Source organism: Schistocerca gregaria, chromosome 8 (assembly GCF_023897955.1).
Source record: "Schistocerca gregaria isolate iqSchGreg1 chromosome 8, iqSchGreg1.2, whole genome shotgun sequence".
NCBI classification, from domain to species: domain Eukaryota; kingdom Metazoa; phylum Arthropoda; class Insecta; order Orthoptera; family Acrididae; genus Schistocerca; species Schistocerca gregaria.
This window is the reverse complement of record NC_064927.1, coordinates 473,527,648-473,545,737: the sequence shown is the minus strand read 5'-3', so window position 1 is coordinate 473,545,737 and position 18,090 is coordinate 473,527,648. Positions and strand designations below refer to the sequence as shown.

Sequence of the window (18,090 nt, the reverse complement as noted above, 5' to 3'; positions counted from 1 at the left end):
GAGCGCATCCACGACTGTCTTGCAATAACTGGGACTTCCTGGAACTTTATCGGCTGTCCAGAGTAGTGGTGACGTTGCGCTAGTGCCGGTCTGTTACGATGCCCCAGGCAAACCGTGCCCTGATTTCTGACCTGACGTATCACGCTGGCCCCGCCACAGACTGCTAAAACTGGTTCATTCCGCACTAGGAGGGAGAGGAGAGAGTAGCGCTCAACGCAGGCAAGTTCTCTCTTGTCCTCGAAATGTAGTTCACGTTCGTTTCCGTAGTGTAGTGGTTATCACGTGCGCCTCACACGCGCAAGGTCCCCGGTTCGATCCCGGGCGGAAACATTATTTTAAATTCAAAGTATAGTTTCGTGTTATTGAGAACAGTGTAGGCGTACCGTACCAGAAAAGACGCTTTAGGCTAGCAGAATAAAGATTTTACTGGTTAGTGTAGCAACCTTGATATTAAAAACAGCCTTCCAAAAAATTTTGTTGTTTATCGGATGTTAACCTAAATCTCTGTCACTGCCTTTACAGGGACCTCACAGAACCAGATTTAGTAAGCCGATTTCCCTATACCGATTTTGACTGGTCACGTAAGAACTGCAGTATCTATGAGTAATTGGTATGAAAGGAGTGGACAGGAAACGGGATGACACAGAAATAGGAGAGAAGTAGTGGCTTCCAGCCGCACAGGGCACCGTGGCAGTGCAACGGCCAGAGTTGAAAATTCGTGCTGAGCCCCTTTTTCTAAGGTATGAAAACTTATACTTACAAATTATAACAATTACATTTGCTTGCATAAAAATTACTTCTTTTATATTTCAAATAAAGTCACACGATTTCGTTTGATACATTTCGCAGATTGTTTGTTTTCAGGGTTCAAAACTGGTTCAAATGGCTCTGAGCAGTATGGGACTTAACTGCTGTGGTCATCAGTCCCCTAGAACTTAGCACTACTTAAACCTAACTAACCTAAGGACATTACACACATCCATGCCCGAGGCAGGATTCGAACCTGCGACCGCAGTGGTCGAGCGGTTCCAGACTGTAGCGCCTAGAACCGCTCGACCTCTCCGGCTGGCTGTTTTCAGGGTCTTAATTTGTTAGTTGTCCTTTAATTGTCCTTATGTTTCATTGTATTTTTCGTGATAAGGTTGCTTTTTGGTTCAGTTTTTGTGAAAGCGGAATGTTTATGGTTTTACATGTTGTAGTTTTCTCTCTTATCACTCTTTATTGATTTTAAATGGAGTGACATGCTTTGTGGTGCATTTTCTAAACGTAATGGCATACACGAAAATAAAACATACATATGAATAGTAGAATATAAGAAAATTACAATTAAGCACACGATACATCGGTCAGGGAGCAAAAGTCAGATGGTGGCATACATTAAAAAATAAAGACTTACACGTGAACAATAATAAAAAGATACAAGCAACTTCCATTTAGACTAACGATATATGATCAGAGGTCAATGAACATTAAGGACGGACACAGTGCATTACAATAAATTAAAATTTTGTTAAAGAAAGACGAAGGGCGGCGAATGAGAGGCAGAGACAGAGAGACAGAGAAGGGGAGAGATATAGAACGTTTGTATATAGAAATATTGTTTAATTTATATGGAGTAAGGGGACGCAGAATTTATATCTGCTGCTTCTCTATAATGGGAGTCTCTTATTTTTTTGTACACTTTGGATGCACTCAACAATTTAAAAAACACACAATAAGAAATATTATCCTATTATGCATTTATAACATAGCACAATAAGACACAAAATTTACATTGATATTCGTAATGATTGACAGATCATCTTTGATTTCGTACTTTTAGTTGCATTCGGGAACGACACGGAGAAGTCATGAACACGAAGAACACATTTAATTAACACTTATCACTTCGACTTGTATGGGGTGTGCTAGAGGTGGGAGGGTGGCGACAGTGCTTACTGGCGCATGTCGAGAAAAGGGGGGGGGGGGGGGGGCGGGGGAGCAAGATTTGAAGTGATAGCCACGTCACGTTTTGTGGTCTGTGTCCCTGAAGGTTGCGTCCATCGCGATGTCAGGTAGTTCTGGAACATTTCTCGGTACTTTTTCCGCTGTATAGACCTGTTGTGCTCTTCCCACAAGTCCACGAGGAAGCTCAATTTATGTGTCTGGCGTTTTGTAATGACTGCATGTTTTGTCATTCTGAGAATCTACAGAGTTGCTACGCGCTTGGGCCTCGGAAAGCTTTTACCGTTAGGAATGGTGGGCGCCGTGACTCAGATGGTTCTAGCGTCGGTCCTGTTGACATGGGCCACCATTCTTTTACGGGCTGCCCGTATTTCGCTGCTCTGCCTCCAGGAGAGTCTGTGTTCTACCGTGCGATCTTTACCGAATGTTTCTGTTTTATCTGTGCCAGGCAGCACGCAGATTCGCGCCAGTTTTTCGTTCGTGTGTATAATTTTGTGTACAGCCCTGTACCATGAATCTTTGAAGTAGGTTGTCACGACACTTTCTGAGATATTCTCCCGTGGACAGTCATGGTCCAGAAGTATTACGCCGATTTTGCATTTTACGGCGTCCCCCTAAGCTCGCCGTATATTTTCCGTGCACTGCTCTTTATTAGGTTGGACACAGTGGACAGCGCATAGCTTTGGTCTGCTATTATGTGCTTTACACTGATGTGAGAAAATTTATAGGATACTTTATAAAAGCTTGTCGGACCTCCTTTTGATCAGCTTAGTGCAGCAACTCGACGTGTCGTGGACTCAAAGAGTCGTTGGAAGTCCTCTGTATAAATAATGAACCTTGCTCCCTTTACAGCCGTCCATAACTGCGAAAGTGTTGCCGGTGTCGTGCTCGAACTGATCTCTCGCCTATGTCCCACAAATGTTCGATGGAATGCACGTCGGGCAATCTGGATGTACAAATCATTCTCTAGAATTGCCCAGAATGTTCTCGAAACCAGTCGGGAACAATTGTGGTCCGGTGACATGAGATCGTTGTTTGGGAACACGAAGGCCATGAATGGCTCAAATGATTTCCAAGTAAAACAATAATTTCAGAAACTGAGTCCACCTCGATGCAAAACACCTTGTTATTCGTTTATTTCTTTACTCTCCCAAACTAGTTTCGGCGACAAATATCACCATCATCACTGGGTTTTTTAAATCTTATTTATTGTATGTTGGAGAATACTCAGTATTGTAGAACACTCAGTATAATGTCGATTATTGAAACTGAACTGCACTTCTCGAACAATCTCTATATACACACAAAAACCAATAACTTGTAGACGACTATTCATCAAGAGCGTCGGTGAGGTACGTCGGAGCTGGTCCTAGCTCGGCGAGGAACTGGCTGTACTGCTGCTGCGCTGGCCTCTTAAAGCCGGCGGAGGCCGGCGGAGTACTCCAAGTTTCCCTGTGTCTGTGAGCCGATCTCTGCAGAAAAAGGTTCGCATGAGTCTCTAGCAAGTTCTGATTGTTTTGAGGAATTGTTTTCCTCTTGGTTGCGCCTGCAAGTGCTTGTGTATATTATATGGTACACAGGGGTGTCATGAGTGTAGTCTGTCTGGCAGGGGCCGTCTGTGGCAGACGTAACATACGTTACAGAATGTTTTAAGAATTATTGTCGCTGTTTGCGACATTTTTTCTGTGCGGTTTTTTCTCTTTTTTCTGTTGCCGTTTCATTTTACTGAGCGAACAGTATGTCTTGTTCGTTGGATGGTATGTAGCTCATTTTAAACACAAAAAAACAAAACTCTCGCACTTCGTTTTTCTGTGTATAAAAGCATGACGTGATGTTCGCTCAAAATAAATAAAATTATTGATTCCAAGTAGTCGAACATAACCGTTTGCAGTCGGTGACTGGTTCAGGTGGACCAGAGGATCCAGTCCATTCCATGCAAACACAGGGCAACCCATTATGGAGCCACCACCAGGTTGCACAGTGCATTGTTGACAACTTGAGTGCATGGCTCCATCGGATCTGCGCCACGCTCGAACTCTACCATCGGCTCTTATCAACAGAAGTCAGGACTCACCAGGCCACGGTTTTCCACTGGTCTACGGCCCAACCGTACCGTCACGAGCTCAGGAGAGGCTCTGCAGGCCACGTCGCACTGCAAGCAAAGTATTTCGCGTTGGTCATCCGCTGCCACAGCCCATTAACGACAATTTCGGCGCATTGTCCTAACGGATACGTTCGTCGTACATCCCACTCTGATTTCTGCGGTTATTTCACGCAGTTTTCCTTGCCTGTTAGCACTGACAACTCTAGTCAAACGCCGCAGCTATGGGTCGTTAAGTAAATGCCGTCGGCCACTGCGTTGTCCATCATGAGAAGTAATGCCTGAAATTTGGTGTTCTGGGCACACTCTACACTGCAGATCTAGGAATTTCGAATTCTCTAACGATTTCCGAAATTGAATGTCCGAGGCGTCTAGTTCCAACATCCATTGCGGCAAGAAAAAGGAATAGAAGTGAGATAGTGTTAATACTTTCATCCTTCTTTACCTCCTCTGCATTACTGCGGATGACGTGCCGCTGAGCACATTTGTTCTGTGCATGCAGTACACGTGAGGTGCCTAGTTGTTTCCACTGCCCTGTGTGGCAGACATAAGATCTTGTACACTTCACTAACGTTCTGTCTTCATGATGCTGATGTCCCCAGGGCAGAAAACAGCACGCAGGTCGTGGATTCTTTTTCTTGAGGCTGAAATTAACTTCGCAAGGAACTGCTGCTACGAATAAACTACACTCCTAGAAATGGAAAAAAGAACACATTGACACCGGTGTGTCAGACCCACCATACTTGCTCCGGACACTGCGAGAGGGCTGTACAAGCAATGACCACACGCACGGCACAGCGGACACACCAGGAACCGCGGTGTTGGCCGTCGAATGGCGCTAGCTGCGCAACATTTGTGCACCGCCGCCGTCAGTGTCAGCCAGTTTGCCGTGGCATACGGAGCTCCATCGCAGTCTTTAACACTGGTAGCATGCCGCGACAGCGTGGACGTGAACCGTATGTGCAGTTGACGGACTTTGAGCGAGGGCGTATATTGGGCATGCGGGAGGCCGGGTGGACGTACCGCCGAATTGCTCAACACGTGGGGCGTGAGGTCTCCACAGTACATCGATGTTGTCGCCAGTGGTCGGCGGAAGGTGCACGTGCCCGTCGACCTGGGACCGGACCGCAAGGCGCACGGATGCACGCCAAGACCGTAGGATCCTACGCAGTGCCGTAGGGGACCGCACCGCCACTTTCCAGCAAATTAGGGACACTGTTGCTCCTGGGGTATCGGCGAGGACCATTCGCAACCGTCTCCATGAAGCTTGGCTACGGTCCCGCACACCGTTAGGCCGTCTTCCGCTCACGCCCCAACATCGTGCAGCCCGCCTCCAGTGGTGTCGCGACAGGCGTGAATGGAGGGACGAATGGAAACGTGTCGTCTTCAGCGATGAGAGTCGCTTCTGCCTTGTTGCCAATGATGGTCGTATGCGTGTTTGGCGCCGTGCAGGTGAGCGCCACAATCAGGACTGCATACGACCGAGGCACACAGGGCCAACACCTGGCATCATGGTGTGGGGAGCGATCTCCTACACTGGCCGTACACCTCTGGTGATCGTCGAGGGGACACTGAATAGTGCACGGTACATCCAAATCGTCATCGATCCCATCGTTCTACCATTCCTAGACCGGCAAGGGAACTTGCTGTTCCAACAGGACAATGCAAATCCGCATGTATCCCGTGCCACCCAACGTGCTCTAGAAGGTGTAAGTCAACTACCCTGGCCAGCAAGATCTCCGGATCTATCCCCCATTGAGCATGTTTGGGACTGGATGAAGCGTCGTCTCACGCGGTCTGCACGTCCAGCAAGAACGCTGGTCCAGCTGAGGCGCCAGGTGGAAATGGCATGGCAAGCCATTCCACAGGACTACATCCAGCATCTGTACGATCGTCTCCATGGGAGAATAGCAGCCTGCATTGCTGCGAAAGGTGGATATACACTGTACTAGTGCCGACATTGTGCATGCTCTGTTGCCTGTGTCTATGTGCCTGTGGTTCTGTCAGTGTGATCATGTGATGTATCTGACCCCAGGAATGTGTCAATAAAGTTTCCTCTTCCTGGGACAATGAGTTCACGGTGTTCTTATTTCAATTTCCAGGAGTGTATAACTCATTTGGGATGCCACACGCGTTTTTATAGATATATACATGAGTAACTATTCTTGATCACAACATATTGAACATATCTATCCAAAGTCATTACATCTGGCTAAAATAACATGAAATGCATCCTGCCGCAGACAACATGTCTGTCTACTGGAACCGTCAGAACTGGAGAATAAAATTACATGAATCAAATACTACTATTACAGACAACATGTCTGTACCTAGCGACGATCGGAACTGCAGTAAACAAAATTGCATGAAACAAATAATGCTATAACAGACAACATGTCTGTCTACTGGAGCGGCGGCCGGTGTGGCCGAGTGGTTCTAGGCGCTTCAGTCTGGAACTGCGCGACTGCTACGGTCGCAGGTTCCAATCCTGCCTCGGGCATGGATGTGTGTGATGTCCTTAGGTTAGTTAGGTTTAAGTAGTTCTAAGTTCTAGGGGACTGATGACCTCAGATGTTAAGTCCCATAGAGCTCAGAGCCATTTGAACCATTTGTGTACTGCAACGGTCAGACCTGGAGAGCCGGACTGCCCGTGACACTTCGCGCGCCAAGCCGAACATCATCGAAGTGCATCGGCAGTAATATCGTCAGTCTTTTGTTTTAGTAATACTTTGATTTTAATAATTTTGAAATGACTGATTGATAGCGGTTGTTGAGAGATGTTTATTTAAAAAAATGAAGTAATTTGGATTCAGGTTTAATTAATAATTAATAACAGCAACTACAATTTAACGTTTTGGCGCCCTACCGCCGAACACAGCAGCCAATCACAGAGCAGCGACATCATGCAGGCGGTCTTTCTCAGGGGAATGGTGCCGAATCTAACATATTTCACAGGTACCTCATCCCACATTGCGTCATCTCTATGCTTCTTGCATCTCCACCGCCCTGAGAATCGCTTCCTGGAGCCTAATATGGTGACGGAATAAGCCAGAAATATTACACCATTCCGCATTCAAAGTCTATTATTTTACAATATGTCCATAAGGCGAGGTTCAACAGACGTAAACAATTTTTTTATGAAATGCATTCCAACTATCAGCTGATGGTTAAAATTCCTTCTATAAAAAATAAAAATAAACAATTTACGTCGTGTGACCATAATCATGTCGGAAACCGTTTCACGTGAATCAGCTTAGTGAAAATGCCAGCTTCGACAATGCACTGCCGTTTTGTACCTTGTGTACGCGGTACTAGCGCCATCTGTGTATGTGTGTGTTGCTATCTCGTGGCTTTTGTCACTTCAGTGAATGTGCTTCTGTTTGAAAGATATGTGACCGCTGTGGGCTGGCGCTTCCTTAGACTGCGGTCGGTAAATATTGATGAACCTGATCGAAACGCTGTCTACATTTTTTCCCTCTGTCTTCAGTGCTCTGCGGGGCAGCACGGTCGCGCAGTCTGCTTTTACATCCACCAAACCTAACTCGCCTTCTTCTCTTGGTGGCACCCACGTTGCCTGTGGAACCTTAAGGATTTATCGTCTCCACAGTAAATAGGGTAGTGTTCCTGTCATTGCCCACGCTATCTACACTGGTATTCATAGAATTTGCGTCATATACCGGGCTTTCGACAGGATCGCCACGTTGTTTAATACCATTCTCTGGCTCAGAGATAGATTCCCGTTGGCCTGCGTTCTTGCGAGCCTTCTAGTGGCGTGTATGATGCTACGCCAGTTGTCTGCAACCATTTTCAGTGGATAGTTCTGAATTTTCGCACCGAGTGCCTTGTGGTCGTCCGTTGCATGGTACAATGAAATAGTACTTTCCAACCTTCCATTTCGTATTTTGAGCAGCCCTGTTTTTATGGGGCTGGGACTGATGCCTTTTCAAATGATATTGTAACTTGTATTTCGCCTATGTCTTCTCCGTCAAAGGTGAAGACACATGTATCGTCTGCATATGCCATGCGTGCAGCAGTGGTTCACCCTATGTTATAATATTTGATGCTGGATTCCAGTTTGCACAGAAGTGGGTCGAGTGCAAACGCAAATAAAACCATCGATAGTGGACATCCTTGTAAGATTGATTTTCTCATTTTTATATTCTTGGAGGTCGACATGTTGAGTGTCGTTTTCGAAATCACGTTTGTGAAAATATTCTTCTTAATATCTTTGAATTTCGGCCAAAAACCAAGCCGGGGAGGGTCTTCATTACGCAGCCTTGATTCATCCTGCCGAAAGCCTTCTGAAAGTCGACGGATATTATTGCTACGGTAGCTTTGGTGAATGTGACGTGTGCAACTACATATCTGTACGTCCTGGCAGGGTCCTCCTCCTACAATGCATTGCACAAGTCTGCAATGAGCTGATGGCTTTCTTCATTTCCTCTTTCAAATTTTCTGCGAGGCACTTTGCTTTTGTTGCTTCTAATTTGTAATCAATATTTATAACGTTATTGACGTGTTGTATGCTTTGTGGTGCTTGCGTTTTCGAATCAGAAATATCATCCGTTCTAGGAAGGCGGTGGTTCATCTGCCCCACTTAAATCTCATTGACCTTTCCCGTTAGGTTGGCGCCTAATACACTGATGGAAAAATAATCGCAGCACCAAAAAATAATTAATGTAAAGTAATGAAATTTTGGGAATACACTTGTCCAGGTAACAAATTCAAGTGATTAATATTGCAAGATCACAGGTTAATATAAGCTCGAGACAAGCTATTGCAAATGTGGAATGCTGCTACACTAATAACAGATGTAAGCGCCAGGATGTTGAATGCAAGCATGCTAACGTGCACACAAAGTGTTGTACTGGTGCCGGATGTCAATTTGTGGGATGGAGTTCCATGCCTGTAATCTGGTGGCTACACTGGTTACTAATGTACCATTATTTCACATCTGCAATGGCTTACTCTCGCTTACATTAACCTGTGATTTTGCAATGTTAATCACTTAAATATATTACCTACTTACTCTACTTTAATTATCTTTTGGTGTTGCAAGTTTATTTTCCTTCAATATATACTGACAACCACTAAAACTTCCTGGCAGATTAAAACTGTGTGCCGGACGGAGACTCTAACATGGGACCTTTGCCTTTCGCGGGCAAGTGCTCTACCACCGAGCTACCCAATAACAGCTGTCGACCCGTCGTCACAGCTTCAGTTCTTCCAGTACCTCGACTCCTACCTTCCAAACTTCACAGAAGCACTCCTGCGAACCTGAAGTAGTTTTGCCGTACCGATTAAATTTTGGTTTCCCGATCGTCAGATGTTTAATGCTTAAGGCTTCTGGAAACTAGCTGTCACAGAAAGGAAACAGAAATACAAAAAAATATGAAATCTGATTACAGATCCAGGAGTCTTTGATAATGAACAGCCCAATGGCTCGCAGAAGAGCTTCTGTGAAGTTTGGCAGGTAGCAGACGAGGTATTGGCAGAACTGAAGCTGTGAGGAGGGGTCGTGAGTCGTGCTTGAGTAGCTCGGTGGTAGGCCCCTTGCCCGCTAAAGGCAAAAGTTCCGACGTCGAGTTTCACACAGTATTAATCTGCCAGGAAGCTTCATGTCAGCGCACACTCCACTGCAGAGTGAAAATCTCATTCTAGTGTCTCTTCTGTTTTAAATGTTAATCCACGCCCGTCAACTGTTAAGTTTGCTTCCCCTGTTTTGATGCCTTCCCTGACCGCAATTTTTATCCCCCTTCTGTTTACAGCGTCTACGTTTCTGACAGTGGTGTATCCCGGAACCCATTCTATTTGTGACGTTACTACCACTTGTAGCAGAGTTACGTCTGTTGTTCTGTGCTGCAAGAAGTCTGAAATTGTGTCCAGTTTAACTGTGGAGCTCATTTTGTTGACGTTCCACGAGAAGCTCGTGAATTCCGTGTCCAGGAGTCGAACCTGAATACTCCGTTCCTCTAGAAGGTTTGCCTTAACGCCACCGCCACTCCCTTCAGACCCATGTTGCCGACTTACCGCTCGCCGCACAGCAAAAACCCCCTTTCATTAACCCCCTATTCACAGATTTCTGGTTCCCATAGTAGTTCGGACGTTGTGCATCCACTGAGTTATATTTTCATCAAACAGCGTACATAATTCATGTGTGTCATGCACCAGTATCGGTTCCGGAAATGCGGTTCTGGCTGCCGGATTTCTTCTTCTACAATCGAGTTTCGCTCCCATGTAAACGGACAACCGTTTCTGAATCGTGCTTGGGTTCTAATGACACGATCAGCTTTCAAAAATTTTCTGCTGACTTGATCGTTTCACTTTTTATACAGTGAAAGAACAGTAGAGATATTAGACTTGAGATATTTAATAGAAGCGAAACAGTCATTGTGCTGACTAAACCCAAACCGGAACAACTGGTTTCCAATAGTGTTATACAGGGTGTAAATTTTAAGTTGACGAACCAGAATAACTCGAAAAATAGGCTTCACGCGAAAAAGTGTGTAGAATCCAATTTTCGAGGAGGACATCTGCTGGTGCTAAAATTAGCCTCCCACCCCAGGCCCGAGGGATGGGGCGGGAGGCAACTTTAAAATTCTAAATGGGAACCCCCATTTTTAGTGCAGAATCAGACTCTACATAAAAAACAACGTACATTTGTTTTGATTTTTGGTGGTTGGCGCTGTAATTCAACAAAATCCATGTTCTCATTTTTTCGTGGAAAATGGTTACCGATAAATAAAAAAATACTTATTTACTTCGTAAATTTTGATTCGCTAAAACTAAAACTCTCCCTCTCTCCCCATAGCCGGCCGGAGTGGCCGAGCGGTTCTAGGCGCTACAGTTTGGAACCGCGCTACCGCTACCGTCGCAGGTCCGAATCCTGCCTCGGGCATGGATGTGTGTGATGTCCTTAGGTTGGTTAGGTTTAAGTAGTTCTAAGTTCTAGGGGACTGATGACCATAGAAGTTAAGTCCCATAGTGCTCAGAGCCATTTGAACCATTTCTCCCCATAGGGTGGCGTTTGAGAGAGAGAGAAATTAGAGTTTTACAAATGTTGACCACGAAACAAACAAAACTTATCCGAATCTGCGGAAAAAATCAATATTTGTGTCGACATTTGTAAAACTCTAATTCCTCTCTCTCAAACCCCACCCTATGGGGAGAGAGGGAGAGATTTAGTTTTAGCAAATCAAAATTTACGGAGTAAATAAGTATTTTATATTTATCCGAAAACATTTTCCACGCAAAAATGAGAACATGGATTTTCTTGAATTACAGCGCCAACTACCAAGAATCAAAACAATTGTTTAAGACCAAATGTAAGTTGTTTTTATGTATAATCTGATTATGCAATAAAAATGGGGGTTCCCATTTGAAATTTTAAAGTTGCCTCCCCCTCGAAAATAATCAACTTTGGATCCACACTTTTTTTCGTGTGAAGCTTATTTTTCAAGTTATTCTGATTCGTCAACTTAAAATTTACACCCTGTATATTAAACATCTGACGATCGGGAAGCCAAAATTTAATCAGTCCGGCAAAACTGCTTCAGGCCTTCACATGTAAACACGACAGCGATAAATGGTTTCCGAAGTTTGGTTTTCGCCTTTCGAAAGTTGTGTCTCACGTGAACATAGCATGTGAAACATGAACTTCAGAAGCTGAAGAGGACAGAGTATTAAATTTGTTAAGAAAAACTTAAGTTCCCCAACAAATCAAGGCAGATAAATCATAAATGATTTTCGGTGGTATCTATAACATTCTCAGGAAATAAACTGTGTCTTTTCCTGAACAGACTGTAACGCCATGGGTAACGTCCTCAGTCAAAGAAAGGACATAGTAATAACAAAAAATATATATGAAATCTGATTACAGATTCAGGACCTTTTGATAATGAGCAACTCACTGTTGTAAGCCGACTCATTTGTATGTTAATTTTATTTCGAGTTCCTTTCATATTTTTCAGTTGTGGTTTATGCCTTTAATCAAAATTTCGAGAGAAAATTGTTCAAATGGCTCTGAGCGCTATGGGGCTTAACTTCTGAGGTCATCAGTCCCCTAGAACTTAGAACTACTTAAACCTAACTAACCTGCGGACATCACACACATCCATGCCCGAGGAAGGATTCGAACCTGCAACCGTTGCGGTCGCGCGGTTCCAGACTGAAGCTCCTAGAACCGCTCGGCCACTCCGGCCGGCTTTCGAGAGAAAAGGGGCCTTATTTTAATTATTCCCGAAGTGCTGAAAAACCGAAATCTGAACCATAATTCGGCTGTGATCAGTTTGAGATAAGTTGTTAATTTACTCAAAATCGCGTAATAGTTAAAACATTTATAGTTTTAAACGGCTTAAGAACAGAGACCGTTTCTACAATCGTTGGGACTGAGCCAGAATGTGAAATTTTAGACCACAATGGTGAGGTAGTGTTCGACTCAACTACTGATCGCGGAGAGAATTACGAAGTTCACCCTTGTGTCAATCGAAACCGATACGGGAGGGTTCTAGCTTGCAGAAGTAGGATTTTGGTAATCGATAATGCAACACATGGTTGAACATGAACACTGTGCTATGAAATATACGACCACTTAAGTAATTTCGTAGACCTTACCACCTACCATTCCATTCACAGCGACCTTATGCACTGGATATCCACCCATATACAGAATCTTGAGCAAGCTTCAAATTTGAAAGAATGCAGTTCAGGTTGTATATTTTCTCTGGTGGCCTCCACACATAAAATTTCTCCGTAACATGAGGAAGTATACGAGTAGGGCTAGAGCCACCGGACCACCGTATACGTTTCGTTGAGCTGTTCGTTGTATCAGAGAAAACTCTTGCCTGGAATCACCTAGCTTACAAGAGGTAATACCAGCAGCGAATCTACCAGGAATTAAGTCTTTGTAACTTCTCAGTCGTACTATTTTTTTGCTAATTGCTGAGCTAGATACTTCTTGGGTAAAAGGTCGTCACATTCGAGGAACTCTCCTTGTTTTTGAAGGCGAAAGGCGTCTTCCTCATTGTCCTGAGATTTTTTTCCGATTACTGTGCTTCGCAGAACAAGTTTTACAATAAGTTATGTATGCAGCTGTGATACTGCGTACAGGTTGTTCAGAAACAGTCTGAAAAATCTGGTAAGGGTGTTCCGGGCTATACTGTGGTGCGAGATAATTCTTAAGGAAAAAATTCGACGTGTTGCTCCGTTTCCAAGGTAATTAACATTGAAGTTAGCCAGTAAGCCCGCTCCGAGCGCAAATTCCAACGGCCCCCCTGAGACGATGTCGCCTGGCGTGTTGTCATTATGTGTCCTAAAAACGAACAAGAGAGCGATACACAAATTGGACATGGGACAGTAGTAAGGATCAAACCCGAGCGGACCAGTCTCTTACGCTATCGCCTATGCTATGAGAACAACTGACACTAATTAATTGTATCCCTCGGACCGTTTCAATTTGAGCTCACTACGGACTAAATGACTAACTTCAATGCTAATTAACTTAAAAACGGTGCAGTTTAACGAATTTTTTCTTAGCTGCTATTTCTCAGAGCAGCCTACACTGCAACGTACTTAGAAGCTGCCGGGAATCGAACCCGGGCTCCTAGCGTGGTAATCCATCTGAGCCGCCGAGGACGCAGAAGATAGTGCAACTGCAGGGACTTATCTCTGGCACGCCTCCCGTGGGACCCACATTTCCACCTTATGTTAAAATGTTCAAATGTGTGTGAAATCTTATGGGACTTAACTGCTAAGGTCATCAGCCCGTAAGCTTACACACTACTTAACCTACATTATCCAAACACACACACCCAAGCCCGAGGGAAGACTCGAACCTCCGCCGGGACCAGCCGCACAGTCCATGACTGCAGCGCCTGAGACCGCTTGCCTAATCCCACGCGGCTTTCCAACTTATTGTCCCACACTATATTAATAGTGCCCCCGCCCATTGCACTAATTGCTCGTGGGTTTTCTATTCCCGTAAGAGTTCGAGCAATGTATGTGCATCCGCACATAAGATGGTCAAATGGCCGGTTAGCCTTATATATGAAGATGGTGTGTATTCTCTCGCACATCTCCGAGAGATTGTAGCCTATCGCGTTGGTCGAGATCCAATGACTGTTAGCAAAACATTGAATCGATGGATTCAGGTGAGTAATGCGGAACGCCGTGCTGGATCCCAACGGTCTCGTATCACTAGCAGTCGAGATGACAGGCAACTTATCCGCATGGCTGTAACGGATCGTACAGCCACGTCTCGATCCCTGATCGACAGATGGGGATTATTTGCAAGAAAACAACCATCTGCACGAACAATTGGAAGACGTTAGCAGCAGCATGGACTATCAGCTTCGAGACCATGGCTGCGGTTACCCTTGACGGTGCATCACAGACAGGAGCGAATGCGATGGTGTACTCAACGACGAACCTGGCTGCACGAATGGCAAAACGTCATTTTTCGGATGAAGTTTGGTTTACAGCATCATGATGGTCGAATCCGTGTTTGGCGACATCGCGGTGAACGCACATTGGATGCGTGTATTCGTCATCGCCATACTGGCGTATCAGAAGGCGTGATGGTATGGGGTGCCATTGGTTACACGTCTCGGTCACTTCTTGTTCGCATTGACGGCACTTTGAACAGTGGACGTTACATTTCAGATGTGTTACGACCCGTGGCTCTACCCTTCATTAGATCCCTGCTAAACCATACATTTCAGCAGGATAATGCACGACCGTATGTTGCATTTCCTGTACGGGCCTTTCTGGATACACAAAATGTGCGACTGCTGCCCTGTCCAGCACGTTCGCCAGATCTCTCACCAATTAAAAACGTCTGGTCAGTGGTGTGCGAGCAACTGGCTCGTCGCAATACGCCAGTCACTACTCTTGATGAACTGTGGTATCGTGTTGAAGCTTCATGGGCAGCTGTACTTGTATACGCCATCCTAGCTCTGTTTGACTCAATGCCCCGGCGTATCAAGGCCGTTGTTCTGGGTGCTTATTTCTCAGGGTCTATGCACCACAGTTGGGTGAAAATGTAATCACATGTCAGTTTTAGTATAATATATTTGTCCAATTAATAGCCATTTATCATCAGTTATCCTTCTTGGTGTAGCAACTTTAATAGCCAGTAGTGTATATAGAAATTATCGTTCCGTAAAAATTTAATTATTTATCTACAAACAGACAGCCTTGGTATAAGTTTCTACATCTACTCTACATCTACATCCATACTCCGTAAGCCACCTGACGGTGTATGGCGGACGGTACCCTGAGTACCTCTATCGATCCTCCCTTCTATTCCAGTCTCGTATTGTTCGTGGAAAGAAGGATTGTCGGTATGCTTCTTTGTGGGCTCTAATCTCTCTGATTTTATCCTCATGGTCCCTTCGCGAGATATACGCAAGAGGGAGCAATATACTGCTTGAATCTTCGGTGAAGGTATGTTCTCGAAACTTTAACAAAAGCCCGTACCGAGCTACTGAGCGTCTCTCATGCAGAGTCTTCCACTGGAATTTATCATCTCCGTAACGCTTTCGCGATTACTAAATGATCCTGTAACGAAGCTCGCTGCTCTCCGTTGGATCTTCTCTATCTCTTCTATCAACCCTATCTGGTACGGATCCCACACTGTTGAACAGTATTCAAGCAGTGGGCGAACAAGCGTACTGTAACCTACTTCTTTTGTTTTCGGGTTGCATTTCCGTAGGACTTCTGCCTATGAATCTCAGTCTGGCATCTGCTTTACCGACAATTCAACTTTATATGACCATTCCATTTTAAATCACTCCTAATGCGTACTCCCAGATAATTTGTGGAATTTACTGCTTCCAGTTTCTGACCTGCTATTTTGTAGCTAAATGATAAGGGATCTATCTTTCTATGTATTCGCAGCACATTACACTTATCTACATTGAGATTCAATTGCCATTCCCTGCACCATGCGTCAATTCGCTGCAGATCCTCCTGCATTTCAGTACAATTTTTCATTGTTGCAACCTCTTGATACACCACAGCATCATCTGAAAAAAGCCTCAGTGAACTTCCGATGTCATCCACCATGTCATTTATGTATATTGTGAATAGCAACGGTCCTATGACACTCCCCTGCGGCACACCTGAAATCACTCGTACTTCGTAAGACTTCTCTCCATTGAGAATGACATTCTGCGTTCTGTTATCTAGGAACTCCTCAATCCAATCACACAATTGGTCTGATAGTCCGTATGCTCTTACTTTGTTCATTAAACGACTGTGGGGAACTGTGTCAAACGCCTTGCTGAAGTCAAGAAACACGGCATCTACCTGTGAACCCGTGTCTATGGCCCTCTGAGTCTCGTGGACGTATAGTGCGAGCTGGGTTTCACACGACCGTCTTTTTCGAAACCTATGCTGATTCCTACAGTGTAGATTTCTAGTCTCCAGAAAAGTCATCGTACTTGAACATAATACGTGTTCCAAAATTCTACAACTGATCGACGTTAGAGATATAGGGCTATGGTCCTGCACATCTGTTCGACGTCCCTTCTTGAAAAAGGAAATGACCTGTGCCCTTTTCTAATCCTTCAGAACGCTACGTTCTTCTAGAGACCTACGGTACACCGCTGCAAGAAGGGGGGCAAGTTCCTTCGCGTACTCTGTGTAAAATCGACCGAAGTTTAACGAGTTCCTTTTAGCACTCATGTGGATGACCTCACGCTTTTCGCTATCTAGGGTCAACTGGCACGTTTCGCACTGTTCAGATATCTTTTCTACTGTTTGTTTTGATCTGCTGATGACTTTATTGGTCGATAAACGACTGAAGACGACTGCTCATATTGTCTCCAAAATCGTTTATATACGAGATACGGAGCAGCAAAGGGCCTATGACACTACCTTGGGGAACGCCAGAAATCACTTCTGTTTCACTCGATGACTTTCTGTCAATTACTACGAACTGTGACCTCTCTGACAGGAAATCGCAAATCTGAGACAATATTCCATAAGCACGCAATTTTACTACGAGCCGCTTGTGTGGTACAGTGTCAAAAGCCTTCCGGAAATCCAGGAATACGGAATCGATCTGAAATCCCTTGGCAATAGCACTCAGCACTTCATGTGAATAAAGAGCTAGTTGTGTTTCACAGGAACGATGTTTTCTAAACTCTTGTTGACTATGTGTCAATAGACCGTTTCCTTCGTGGTAATGTATAATGTTCGAACACAATATATGTTCTAAAATCCTGCTGCATATCGACGTTAACGATATGGGCATGTAACTTAGTGGATTACTCCTACTACCTTTCTTGAATATTGGTGTGACCTGTGGAACTTTCCAGTATTTGGGTACGGATCTTTTGTCGAGCGAACGATTGTATATGATTGTTAAGTATGGAGATAATGCAACAGCATACTCGGAAAGGAGCCTAATTAGTATACAGTCTGGACCATAAGACTTGCTTTTATTAAGTGATTTGAGTTGCTTCACTACTCGGAGGATATTTACCTCTACGTTACTCATGTTGGCAGCTGTTCTCGATTCGAATTCTGGAATATTTACTTAGTCTTCTTTTGTCCTGAGTTGGCTGCTCCTCCTCATATACGCCTATTTCATGGTGTAATAACAAGCAGATGGTCTCCACAGAACACAGTTTGCAAATTTACTACTTACTGACAGTTCAAAACTACTTTAGCATCTTAGTGATACCCTCAGGCGCTACGTCAAAGCGCTTCATGTTTAGAGGACTTGTACGCTCGTCACCTCCAGGGGAAGATGCCGACTGTTGGTGAAAGAGCACAGCAGGGCACTTGTTTTGACATGCCTACGACACGATATGTGTTCAGAGCGCTAACAGGATTCATACAGAGGTTGCCTACCACACAAGTTTTTGTGTTTTGTTTTTTGGTGCTCTGGGGCTCTATTGGAGGTTTTATGCGTGTCGTGTTGATCCGCGCGTGCTCGCAAATTCTCGCTTTTTAGCCACAAAAGCAATAACAGTGCAACACGGACGGAGGGTACTAAATCCGGGTGAATGTGCTGCGCGCTTTGTGTACGCTGCCTCTAC

The 18,090-nt window shown here is 44.7% G+C and overlaps 1 protein-coding gene and 1 non-coding gene across 2 annotated transcripts in view; both read left to right on the top strand.

Annotated features, from left to right (window-relative positions):
* Positions 1–18,090, top strand: part of LOC126284783 (uncharacterized) — a 466,230-nt gene that overhangs the window by 159,790 nt on the left and 288,350 nt on the right. The window lies entirely within an intron of this gene.
* Positions 258–330, top strand: Trnav-cac (transfer RNA valine (anticodon CAC)). Its single transcript has one exon. It is a non-coding gene; the product is annotated as a tRNA-Val (tRNA).